Source organism: Pinus tabuliformis, chromosome 1_1 (assembly GCF_031772625.1).
Source record: "Pinus tabuliformis cultivar Carrire ecotype Pingquan chromosome 1_1, CPIR1, whole genome shotgun sequence".
Classification (NCBI taxonomy): Eukaryota; Viridiplantae; Streptophyta; class Pinopsida; order Pinales; family Pinaceae; genus Pinus; species Pinus tabuliformis.
Window position 1 is genome coordinate 546,024,614 of NC_142297.1, and position 12,172 is coordinate 546,036,785.

At 42.3% G+C, this 12,172-nt stretch overlaps 1 pseudogene; it reads right to left on the bottom strand.

Moving 5' to 3' along the window:
* LOC149214268 (uncharacterized) overlaps positions 1-12,172 on the bottom strand; it is a 56,664-nt pseudogene that overhangs the window by 30,933 nt on the left and 13,559 nt on the right.

The window sequence follows — 12,172 nt, forward strand, 5'->3', positions numbered from 1 at the left end:
AGCAGTGCTGCCTTCCCTATAGCATCATGCCCTTCACAGACAAGGTATTGTGTGATGTTACACCTCTGGATGTTTGTGATGTATTACTAGGCCAACCATACTTGTGGAGGCGACATGCTGTGTATGAGTCAAGGCCTCGTGTTGTCATTATTTCTTTGAATAATTCATTATACAGGATACCGGAGGTAGCCCCACCTACCGCCACATCTTTGATCACCGCTAAGAAAGGCAGCAAGCTCATCTCCCAGACCAGGAAATTCATCTGTCTGGTTCACTCCCAAAGTAAGGGGAAGATTGTCATCACATCCATGACCCCCGCGAAGGGTTCCTCCATGCAGCAGCAGCAGCAAAGGGGTACAGTCATGACAAGACACAGGAACAACTTCTACTCACCCACAGGGGTACCACACAAGTTTCAAATGGGCGACAAAGTTTGGTTACATCTACAGAGAGAACGCCTTACCAGAACCCATCAGAAACTCAGGCGACTCCGACATTGTCCTTACACCAGTACCAAGGCTACGGGAAACAATGCTTTGAAGCACAACATTCTTCCATTCCTTGGCTTTTACCGAGTATTCAATGTGGACCGTCGTCGACCATGCTTCCCACCATTTCTGGACACATCAGAGATTACAGAAAAACTCACCAAAGACCCAGCTCAGCAAAAGCTTCCTCATCTCAGGGAGGAACTCAATGCAATGCGGACCATTGCTTTCTAAGGGGGGAGGAATGATCTAGGTGGATGTTGGTGGCCACCCACCTATCCCATTTGGACCCCCACAACTGTCTCTTTCAGCTTTTTCAGTTTCCTAAATTGTAGCACAGTTTACTATTTTTAGCAGCTTTTCGGGTCCTGAACTTTCGGAGCCGTTTTGAGGCCCTAAACGACATTTTTTGGGAAATATGGGGCAACATGGGTCCATGGACCGATGTTGCCTCCTAAAGTGGTAATGCTCGGATAGATCTTTCTAATGAACTATTGTACACGTCAAACAGAGATCGTATGCCAAAGTTACGACCCCAGGAAATTGATGTACGAATTTACCCAAACGAGGCCCACAATTTGGCGTTTCATCTTCTAGGGTTAAGTTTCGGGATGTGAAAAGTTTTCCGTTGTTTCTCAAAAATAAATAGGTGTTTGAGCCTCATTGTAACACAGTTCATAGGCATGTAGCCACCACATCTCTTCTCAGAGATAAGCTACCATCGCCCTAGCTGGTTTATTTCCATTTCTGGTTGTAAGCATATTTCAGTATTTTCCATTAATGAAATGAAGTATTATTTCCGCTGCATCTTTGTGTATATGGTTATCTCTGTAATTTGTTGCGTTCTGCGTAAATATGGATCACATACACCCCATTGGTATGTCACATATCGGAAAATCATCTCAATCCATGATCATCAACCACCCTGTCACAATCTCCACATGTTGCTCCCTGTCGTGGAAGGCTGGCCCCTCCATCTCAAGCTACATGCTTCCTGCAACATATCGTGTCGACCTCATCATGTACTGTCCTCGTTTGAATTGCTGCCATGATATTCCAACAAATGATAACACATCTCTGTACACTGGATCCCCTCATGACTCGAACTAGTTGGGTAGCTAATCCAACTGTCACACTCAAACCATGAGAATGCACATCCTCATGCCACCATCATTCGTTTCTCAAAACATCCTGTCACTTCACCAACTCGATCAAGAATCCATCTCCATACAAGTAGAAGCCATGCTCAGGTCCATGAAGTAGTCTCCATCTCCTCTGCAACATGTTGTCCATGATGTTTTCTATCCAACATCATCATCCATCTGCAAAACATCCATATCCTCAAGGTGAAGAGATCATCTCATCAAACTCTGACTCTCGATATGCCACATCCAGGTCCATGAAGCAACCTCCATCACATTTGTATGTGCCATCCGTCAAGTCTGCCATAGAAACAAGTATACACCTATCTCATCTCCCATGTGCTACCTATGATCATAGATCAATCAGCTCCCATGTGTCAAAGGTGGTTGAGTCTTGGCTCAACCCATGCCCAAGTGTTGTCACCAAGGAATCATCATCATTGTAACTCCAAAAGTCACAACAATCTCATGTCATCATGAGCTCCATGAGTCATCTCCAACCAACACTCTAGCAAGCATACAAGTCTCGGCCCAAAGGTCTCTGCAAGATGCCTCAGCTCTCCATGTAGTAGGAATGCTCCATAGTCTGCTCACAACTCCATCCAAGTCCATGGCCTTGTTATACAAGAGTGCACAACCTCTCCATCGGCTCATAAGTAAAACATGTCCATGTCACACCAGCAAATCCACCTGCACAACATCCCTGCCTTGGCACTCCTCATTGGATGCCCATATGACACCTCTACAAATGCTCCTGCATAATGTCCCTGCATAATACTTCCATGCTCCATGTCTCCAACCTGATGTCCATGACTAAGTTGCCCATGTAGTCAACCAAGTAGACCCATCACAACAATCGGTCATCCTCATCCAATCCTACAATCTTCGGTCTAGTGAACTCGATCACCCAACCATATCGTCATCATCATGAGTCCCTTCCATCATAGCTCCCCCACTAAAGGTTTCACCAAGACTTGCTCTTGGTCTCGGCCATGAGAAGTCCACCCAAGTATCATCATATCTCAAGTGTGTGCCCTCCTCCAATCTATCCATGAGTCATGCCAGGCACTTAGCCAATTCTCCATGTGGCTAAAGCATGACCCAATCCTCCACAATGATCATCATGTTCCTCCCTTGTCACGGGCCTTTGTACCTTCTACCATAAGGTCACAAACAACCCCAACAAGTCCTGCAACAATCAACAATCCTTGCTTCTCCATACAAGGTCTCATCATAGAAATCCATGGTAAGATACTCCATTGCATCGGAAAACTGACTTTTCTCTTCCCTGCATACGGTCCATCTACTAAATTCTCAAATGAAACACAAGTATCAACAGTGCTTACATCATCATCATGAGGCTCCTCCATGTGAGTATCCCCATCCATCCATGTCTGCAAACTGCATGATCCTAGTCCAACTTGATCAATCTCAAGTTCATCCTCCATCGTTGTCACATCTACAACATCTTCAACCACCACAACTTCCTCTTCCTGGTTAGCACAATCTGCAACTTCATCTTTCTCCATTGTCCAACCAAGTTGAATAAGTTCGTCTTCAACATTCCTTTCCAAGACTTCAAGTTCCTTCCGAATCCGGGGGTTCTCTTCTTTCAACTGCTTCAACCTGTATAAGGTAAGCAAGAGCTTCCCTTCGCATTCTTCCAAACCTACCATGCCTTGTCGTTCAGCTTGGCCCACGCACTAAGCTTCACTTCTGCTAAACCTGTCACCATTCACCTTAATCACCCTGGTATTCCACTTATCACCTACAAAACTTGAACTTTCTTCTAAGTCTTCGGTCTTCGTAGAATCAGCTCCTTGATTCAGTTCACCAGTTCTTATACCACCTGTCACACCCCTACACTGGCGGTACTCTTCCAACCGCACTATAGCGAGGTGCAGCACTACCAACCGTTTACTTTTCACCAATACTTACGATTGTAGACTACGCCTAACATTCCATACAGTTTATTTTTCATTACCAAGTATTATCTTTGTCCTTTATACAATGAAAGCCCATAGCATTCACATAAACAACATTATACAAGAGAAATGCACAACAGTATAAAGGGAGGGGAAACTCCCTCAATACGAGTCTGCCCGAATCAATATATATAATCTTCTTTTATAAGTACAAGTTAAATCTTGGGAAACCCCAAATTTACACTTAGCCAAATTTCCAACTTCAGCAAACTTGGTTGCCCAGCTCGTCGGCGCCTCCACACGATCGCTGCATGACTCACCAACCCTTTGTTCACCTTGTTTCACGATCGTGTTGTTTGCCCAACTTGGGCGCGCCTCGTTGTAACCAACTCGCCACACGCGGGCGCCTCCGCACGAGTCACACCTTCGTTCCCAACTCCAACATTTCACCGTTTCCACCATTTCGTCGTGCACGGCACGCCCTACCCAAGTCGCCCATTCGCACAATTCTTCATTTCATCGTGCACGGCGCGCCCTCGCCCTGCCACCCGTCTGCATGTCCACCCGTTCACCCAAACTCGTTCACCCGAACAACTTCACCCGAGTCACCTCACAACTTCACCCGGGTCGCCACACAACTTCACCCGTCACCACACAACTTCACCCAATTTGCCCAAACGACCTCACCCAGGTCGCCACACGACTTCACCCAGCTCGCCCTAATGACTTCACCCGAGTCGCCCAACGACCTCACCCGGCTCGCCTGAACGACTTCACTCGGGTTTTCTGCCCGACAACCTCGCCCGAATTTTCTGCACAAGTTTTTCGCCCAAGTTTCTCACCCGACTTTTCCTACACAATTTTTTCACCCGAGTTCCGCCCGAAGTGCGGGCTCATCCACACACTGCAGAACTCCTTTGATCGAACTCGTGATGATCAAATGATGGTCGTTTGCCTCCAAACGCCCTCCAATATATACGAGCGGGTGGCAGGTTATGTCACCCGGCCGACCCACGCCTAATGTCCAAGCCGACTCGTTCAACATGTTGCCTTCATCCGAGTAGAGGTTCGGCCCGCCCAACTCGTGGGACCACCCCCTCAACTCGCCCAACATCATATAAACTCGTCTCTTGGTCGTTCACTTCTCATTCACACGTCCTTCGCATGGTGGAGTTGCCCTGCCCGTCGCACGGACCGCAGGTCCTTACATACCTGGAGGTATTGTTGCATGCGATCCCTCTACCCACCTAGCTCAAATTTTCCCCCTACTGGAGGTCTCTGCATGAGTAGATGTCTCTACTCGATCCCCTCTTAGCTTCCCCTATTGTGGCTGCTCCACAACCTCCAAAAGTTGCTGCATCAATCGTGGCTCCTCCATAATCATCTGAGACTTCTTCTGTTGCTGCATGTTAAGAGGTAACATACTCTCCCTCTCAACCACCAAGTCTCCATCAATTGCTTTGCTGCTCAAAGCTTTGCATGCATCTTGAACCTCAAGAGCATACAGGTTCTTGACCCGTGAACCGATCTGCTTCTTGTCTAGTGATGATGTGTTTAAGGAAAACCTTTCCCTTACTAAAGACTACATCATAGCCTTTGTCTTCCAGCATCGCGATCGACACCAAGTTTCTCTTCAATCCTGGTACATACTTGACATCGGTCAAGGTAAGGCGAGCTCCATTCTCCCTCTGAAAAATAACCGCTCCCTTTGAAAAATAACTGTGCCTACACCTGAGACATTATACTTTTCATCATTACCCATCGCTATGAATATCTGGAGATCTTTCTCCTCCAAAGTACTGAACAAACTCTTCTCTCTGGTCATGCGGAAAGAAGCTCCACTGTCAAGAAACCAACCACTTCCCACCATGGATGAAACCATGCATGCGAAGAGTGTGAAATCCAACTCAAACTGTGAAGTAAGTGCCTCACCTGGGGATCCTTCCCTAAATCCCTTCTTGGATTTTCTCTGTGGACAATTTGCAGCATAATGGCCCAGTTCATGACAATGAAAGCATCACACTTTTGATTTGTCAACCTTCTTCCCACCATTGGAAGAACTAGATTCGGAAAGAGAAACCTTCTCCTTCCCCTTCTTTGTCTTACCCGCTAAGGCACAGTTCTCCTCATCCTCCATGGATGATGAACCGTCTCTAGTGCTCCGTCTGATCTCCTCCCGCATCAAATCCGACCATAGTCGTTCCCAATCTGGCAGTTTCTCCCTTCCATTAACCGAGTCCTGGTAGCTACACTAGCTCTTAGGAAGGCCAAGGAGTGCTAGACTCACCATATCATCATCCGTTGTCACGACCCCTACACTTGCAAGCTCATCCCCGCATGTGATGAGCTTGGTCAAATACATAGAGATCGTCTCATCCTTTTCACACTTGATCTTTTGAAGTTTTTCCTTCAGTGCCAGCTTCCTCTGATCACTGTTATTCTGATATAAATCTTTCAATGTTTTCCACATTGCAAATGGAGTCTCCTTCCCATGGAGGCTCGAGACAATGTTATCTCGCACTCCCTCCAAGAGAATTCTCCTAGCTCTAGCAACACACTTCTTCCATTCCGCCAGTTGAGTAGCATCAGTAGGCTTAGGGACTTATTGATCAATGAAGTCCTTAAGGTCATTATCTTCTAATACTGCCTCCATGCAATCCTTCCAAGCTATATAGTTTGAGCTGCCATCAAGGGCATACTCAAGCCTCAAACCATAGAATGCCATCGGTGAAATAGATGTGATAAGAACTTGAGATCTATATCTCGAATAATAAACTTTGAATTCTTCTTGTATATTGTTCTTCCTTGATCACCTATGCTCTGATACCATGTAGAATTTTCTTTACAAATCAGCTAACTCACTGATATCATGTAGAAATTTCACCTGCAAATCAAACTGATATATGCAATGTACTAAAGCATAATACTAGATCTACATCTACCATAAACTTTGCGGAAGCAAATCAACCATGAGCAACATCAAGCATGAACACATATAACTAATAAGAAGGAATCAATCACACATAATACAGAATATATCACTAGGGAAAGCACAAGCATAAAACCCCAACTTTGTATTATCAATCAAGTGGAAATCTTGAACAACATACAAAAAGAATCAGCTCAAAAGCTATCCTGCTCTCTCTGTACTCTGATGATGTAGCTCATGGACTATCTAGGCTTGTATATATAGGCTCCACAAGTCCTCCAAGCCCCTATTTCCTTGCGCAGTTTTGATTGGGGTCCAATTACAAAACACAATACTTGAGGACTCAAGTTCCTCCTGCATGCAAGGAATACTTACTAGAAATATCCTAGCAACTGATAGAACATTTTCCCACCATCTGATCTCAACTGGGTCTCTGTCTGAACTATCATGCATCAGTTATCCATGAGAAAATACTCAGTTATCTGAAATAACAGTTGTCACATGCATGCAAGCATCAACAAACTATATCTCATTAATTTTACAACTTGTTAAATTAATCTAACTGAACTTGACTAAGTTAAACTAAGTCAACTGATCCTCTCAATATAGAACTCATCCTTAATTCCTCAATTAGTGGAGAAAATCAAAGACACGTTCCCCAATCAGTGGAGAAATAATTGCATGTTCTCACAAAGACTTCAAGTTTGCTTTTCCTTAACTAATTAACTCATGGAGAATTAATTAATTAATATTCCAAACTGCTGGTGAGACCAAATTCGAATTTACTTCCTATAGATAGACCAGGGACTGTTATAAATAGGAAGGGACCCAGAATGCTATTTTTAGCAGTTTCACCTCTCACCCAAGGTGGCCAAAATGCTCATTGTCCAAACTGTTATTTTTAGCAATTTCTATTAATTTACATTTCTTGTTGCACACTTTTCAACATTGGACACCCATTGAAGGTTATAAATACAAGTCAAGTGACCCTATTTTGGACACCATCATGAAGCGTTACTCTATTCTCTTCTTTGTTTTTGGCTTGCACAAACCTGGGGCAATTCACATAGATTGGCTCGCACGAGTCTGAAATTGCAAGGTTTGAAGCTCGCACATGTGATATGCTACAAATAAATTTCGATAGTAACTGCAGGCATGCAGGCCTATGTGTGCGGCTAAAGGGTTTTAGTCACATGCACGACACTCTCTCTGTGCGGTTGGGACCTTAAGGTTTGAATTTTACAGTTGACTGAAGATTTCATTAGTTAACCGCAAAGTTCGGTAGTTGACCACAAACAATGAAAGTTGATCGTAGGATTTTGAATCAGTGTTTTGATTATTAACATTGTTGGGTTCATCTCATGGATTTTGTTTAGTTGATTTTGTTGGATAGGACTATGGTTGAAGATATGGATCACTGTACTTTCTTTTTTTGAATTATTCGATAACAATCTAATAAGAAGAAGAATTTGAAAGGGTTTTCCCCATAATTCGTTTTGCCTTGGTCTCCAACCAATTTTGATGTCTTTATTTGTAAATGTTTGTATTCTCTTGTTCCTTTATGTTATGATGCATTGATGATGATATTGTTCTTTCTATATAATTGCATATGTTGTTGAATAATGTTGTAAATTTGAATAATGTTATGATGTTGTGGGGTGAATTTAATATGTAAATGATGAAATGCAATTATTTAAAGCAAAGAACAATATAGCCCTAAGAAAATTTAACATCTAGACCTATATTGAATCATCCGATTTTATCTTGATTAAGGAGTTGAGTTGAGGAGATTTGACGCGTAACTTAGGGTTGTCCTAACTATTGAATGAGGCTTATCTAAGTAGTTACTTGAGGTATGAGTTAGAGTCTATTTTGTTGTTATATTTCATTTTTTAGAATCACTATAGCAATATATCTAGTGCACATACCAAGATTCAAGTAGAAAAACCTGAAGTGTAAAAGAGATAGCAATGACAAGTCAACGAAACTTGGACAAGTTTGATAGAGATTGTTGACTGACTAAAAGGTTGAAGCTTGTTTGATATTTGTGGCTAAAGGCAGACCTAAGGGGGATGAGCTTGTGTAGTTCTAGAACAAGTTTGATACTAGTAGAAGTTGGTGATAGGGCAGACCAATGGCACATTTTTTTGTGCCTGAGGAAGCAGGTTAAGTACAATAGTTGCAGTGATAGCAGCAATGAGTGTTCAATGACATAGTTACATTGGAAGTGTCTTGATAGTGATTTGTTGAAGAGGACTAAGCATTTTTGTAATTGGATCACTATCCCTGGTACGAGAACCCAAAAGTTTTTTTTTTATCTTTTATTCTAAAGGGTGGCAATGTGGTGCTAGGCAAGAAAGTTGTAGCTTCCTTTAGGAGGTTGTTGCCTCCTTCTAGTGGGAGCTGGTAAACCTGGGGTTGCATCCCTTCCAATTATCGCTAGTAAACCAAAAGTTGTAGCTTCCCTTGTAATATAAATAAAGTGTTCATATAATTCTTATGTACTCTCGATATTATATGAGTGATTAATGCTTATGATACTAAATTGAAAGAAAAGTTGAAATATTGATTCACACCCCCACAGTATTTCCAACAACGCACATCCTTTGCACACATTATCCTACTCCACACTAAAATCTAGAAAACCAATGACCATCTCCCATAAAAGTGGTAGATCCGTATAGTGTAGATGCCCCATCCTCATGTGCTAAAGCTCACTCTAGTTGTTACTATCATGTACAAGGGCCTTCACTGACTATCCTCTCAAGAGATACAAGTTTCTCTCTCTATTTCCTATCATTTTCCTCATGCTAGGATCATCTCCTTTCAGCCTGGTAGATACCTCACCTCCCATGAAACTGACCTCAAGTCCTTTATCCTCCATAGTTGATATAGAGAGCAAGTTATTCTCCAACCTAGGTACTTACAATACTTCCTTCACCTCCATAGGACTCACAGAGTCCAGCTGGAAATTTATGCTACTAATACACTCCACTACATACCTGGAATTATCACCAAACTCCACATGAAAATCATGGTACTCCTTGGCCATATTGGTGAATAGGTCATGATATCTTGTCATATGAAAAATAATTTTTGTTGTCCATAAACCACACGCCACGTATCATGGTGCCTGAAGGACATGAAACCAATGCAAACTCCTCAAATTTCTCATCTAACTCATCTATTTACATAGATACAATTTTTGATATCTTTCCTTTTCCTTTCTTCTTGTTGGTGAATTATCCAACATAGTTACCATACTTGTGACATGCAAACAATGTTTTAAGACTCCGACTTGGCCGAGCATCGACTCCGACTCCGAAACGGTAATGACTCGGCCGGCTTGATTTCAATGACTCGGTCGTTGTAAAAAATACATTAAATATTTATTTTTTTTATAAAAAAACATAATTTTAAAGATTTTAAACATAATTTTAAAGATTTTCATTCATGTTTCCAAACACACAGCATTATAATATAGATGGAAGACAACATATGATCAAAGTAGGCTCATGAACCAATCCATTATATCAAAATGGTACCCAATGGCAATACATAGTCAACTGCCATACATGATCGAAGACTCAAAACAAAAAACACATAACCAAGGAGGCTAGAAATGGCCTCTACAACAAAAGTAAACTGTGACGGTGACCAGACTCCAGTACTAGTACTACAGTACTACTGGCTAGTAGCTATTGTCAGAGGAGCCAAGATCATGTCGATCAATCTCTGGATCATCATCATCAGAGTCAGACAGGGGGCCCCATGACTCCTCCTCATCATCATCATCCCCAACTGCAACTCTAGAAGTGGTACCACTAGCAGGCTTTGCAACTGCAGCAGATGCAAGCTGAGATAGAGTAGATATGCGGTTGCGCTTCTGTCATGGCTGAGCAGAGGAAGCACCTACAACTGGAGTCCTTGCTGGCTGTGAGACTGAGGCTGGTGGATTGGGATCTACATTCAACTGAACAGGCTGAAGTTGAACAACATGTTCAAGTTCAACTGATGTCTCCATATCTAAATCTAAATGAAGGTCCTCATCAGGATCAAACTCTGTTGGACAACTCTCCACTACCCAATCTGATGTTGGATCAATGTCTTCCAACACAATGGGATCTGAATCAGGTCTTTTGTTCAGCAAATGGTTTCGTCTGAGCCGAAGGTTTTATTGGACATAAACTAGATCATTTAACCGTTTTTTATCCAAACGGTTTCTCTTCTTTGTGTGAATCCTCTCAAAGACAGCCCAATTGCGCTCACACCCAGATGCACTGCAAGTTTGACTCAAAATACGAATTGCAAACCTTTGCAATTCAGGACAATGTCCACCAAAGGCCTCCCACCATTGTGCTGCAAAAAACATAGGAGTGTAATGAGTTAGCTCAACAAAATTAGAAATTATATCTAACTTTCAAATTATAAACGATTTAACAAACTTTAAAAAAAAAGTAAAACTATTAAGAATTTGAAAATTGAAACTTTTGTTTACCTGGCTCATTTGCTTCTCTTGCAATCTTTGTTAGGTTCTTCCCAAAGGTACCTACTGCGTTGCTGAAGATATTGGCCTGACAGTGTATCTCCAGCTTATCAGACTCAAATGGGATCATTCGTTTAATGCAATCAACCAGTCCATCTCTGACCTCCCCCCTCAAAGCTCCTGACTCCTTAACTTTATAATGATATCGTGGGTTCAAAAAATACCCAGCTGCATGTATAGGACGATGGAGTTTATTGTTCCATCTTTCATCAATGATTGCCCAAATGGGCCCATACTTTGCCACTCTATCCTTGTATACCGTCTTTATTTGCTCATTTGCTTGATCCATAGCCTCATAAATGAAGCCCATAGCCAACCTTTCCCCATCCACCAATCGCAACACCTTAACTAGTGGCTCAGCAAGCTTCACAATCTCTGCTGCCTTTCTCCAAAAAGTTTCTTCATGGACTTTCCTTTTCAATTCTTTGCCTTCTGGTTTTTTAGACCAATTGCTTTGATTCCATTCATCACTGGAAAACATCTTTTGCAAGTTTCTATGTTGGGAAAGCATAGATTGCAATGTCAAAAAATGTGTAGCAAATCTAGTGATGGCAGGCCTAATAATATCCTTGCCCCCAGTGTGTTTCCTCATGAGGATCAAAACCAATGTATGATTGTAGATAAATTTTGTTATGCTTTTGGCATGATCTATAGTGTTTTTGACCCAATCTAATTTTCCAATATCCTCAAGCATGAGGTCTATGCAATGTGCAGCGCATGGGGTCCAAAAGATGGTCTTGTGTTTTTCCTCTAACAGTTTACCAGCAAGAACATAGTTAGAGGCATTATCTGTGATGATTTGAACAACATTAGCCACCCCCACCTCCTCAACAACCTGATCCAATAGCTGAAACAACAAGTGGCCATCTTTTATCTTATTAGATGCATCAACTGATTTTAAAAACATGGTTCCCTGTGGGCAGAAGACAAGAAAGTTTATGATGGTACGGTTTCTTTGATCAGTCCATCCATCTGACATGATGGTACACCCTGTTCTTGCCCATGAGTCCCTGAACTCTTGCAAATACTCATTAATGGATTGAATTTCTTTCTGCAAACGAAACCCCCTTAGCTCATGCATAGTAGGGCCTTTGAAGCCTTTTCCAGCAGCATGTATGGCATCAAACATAGGCTCATAATAT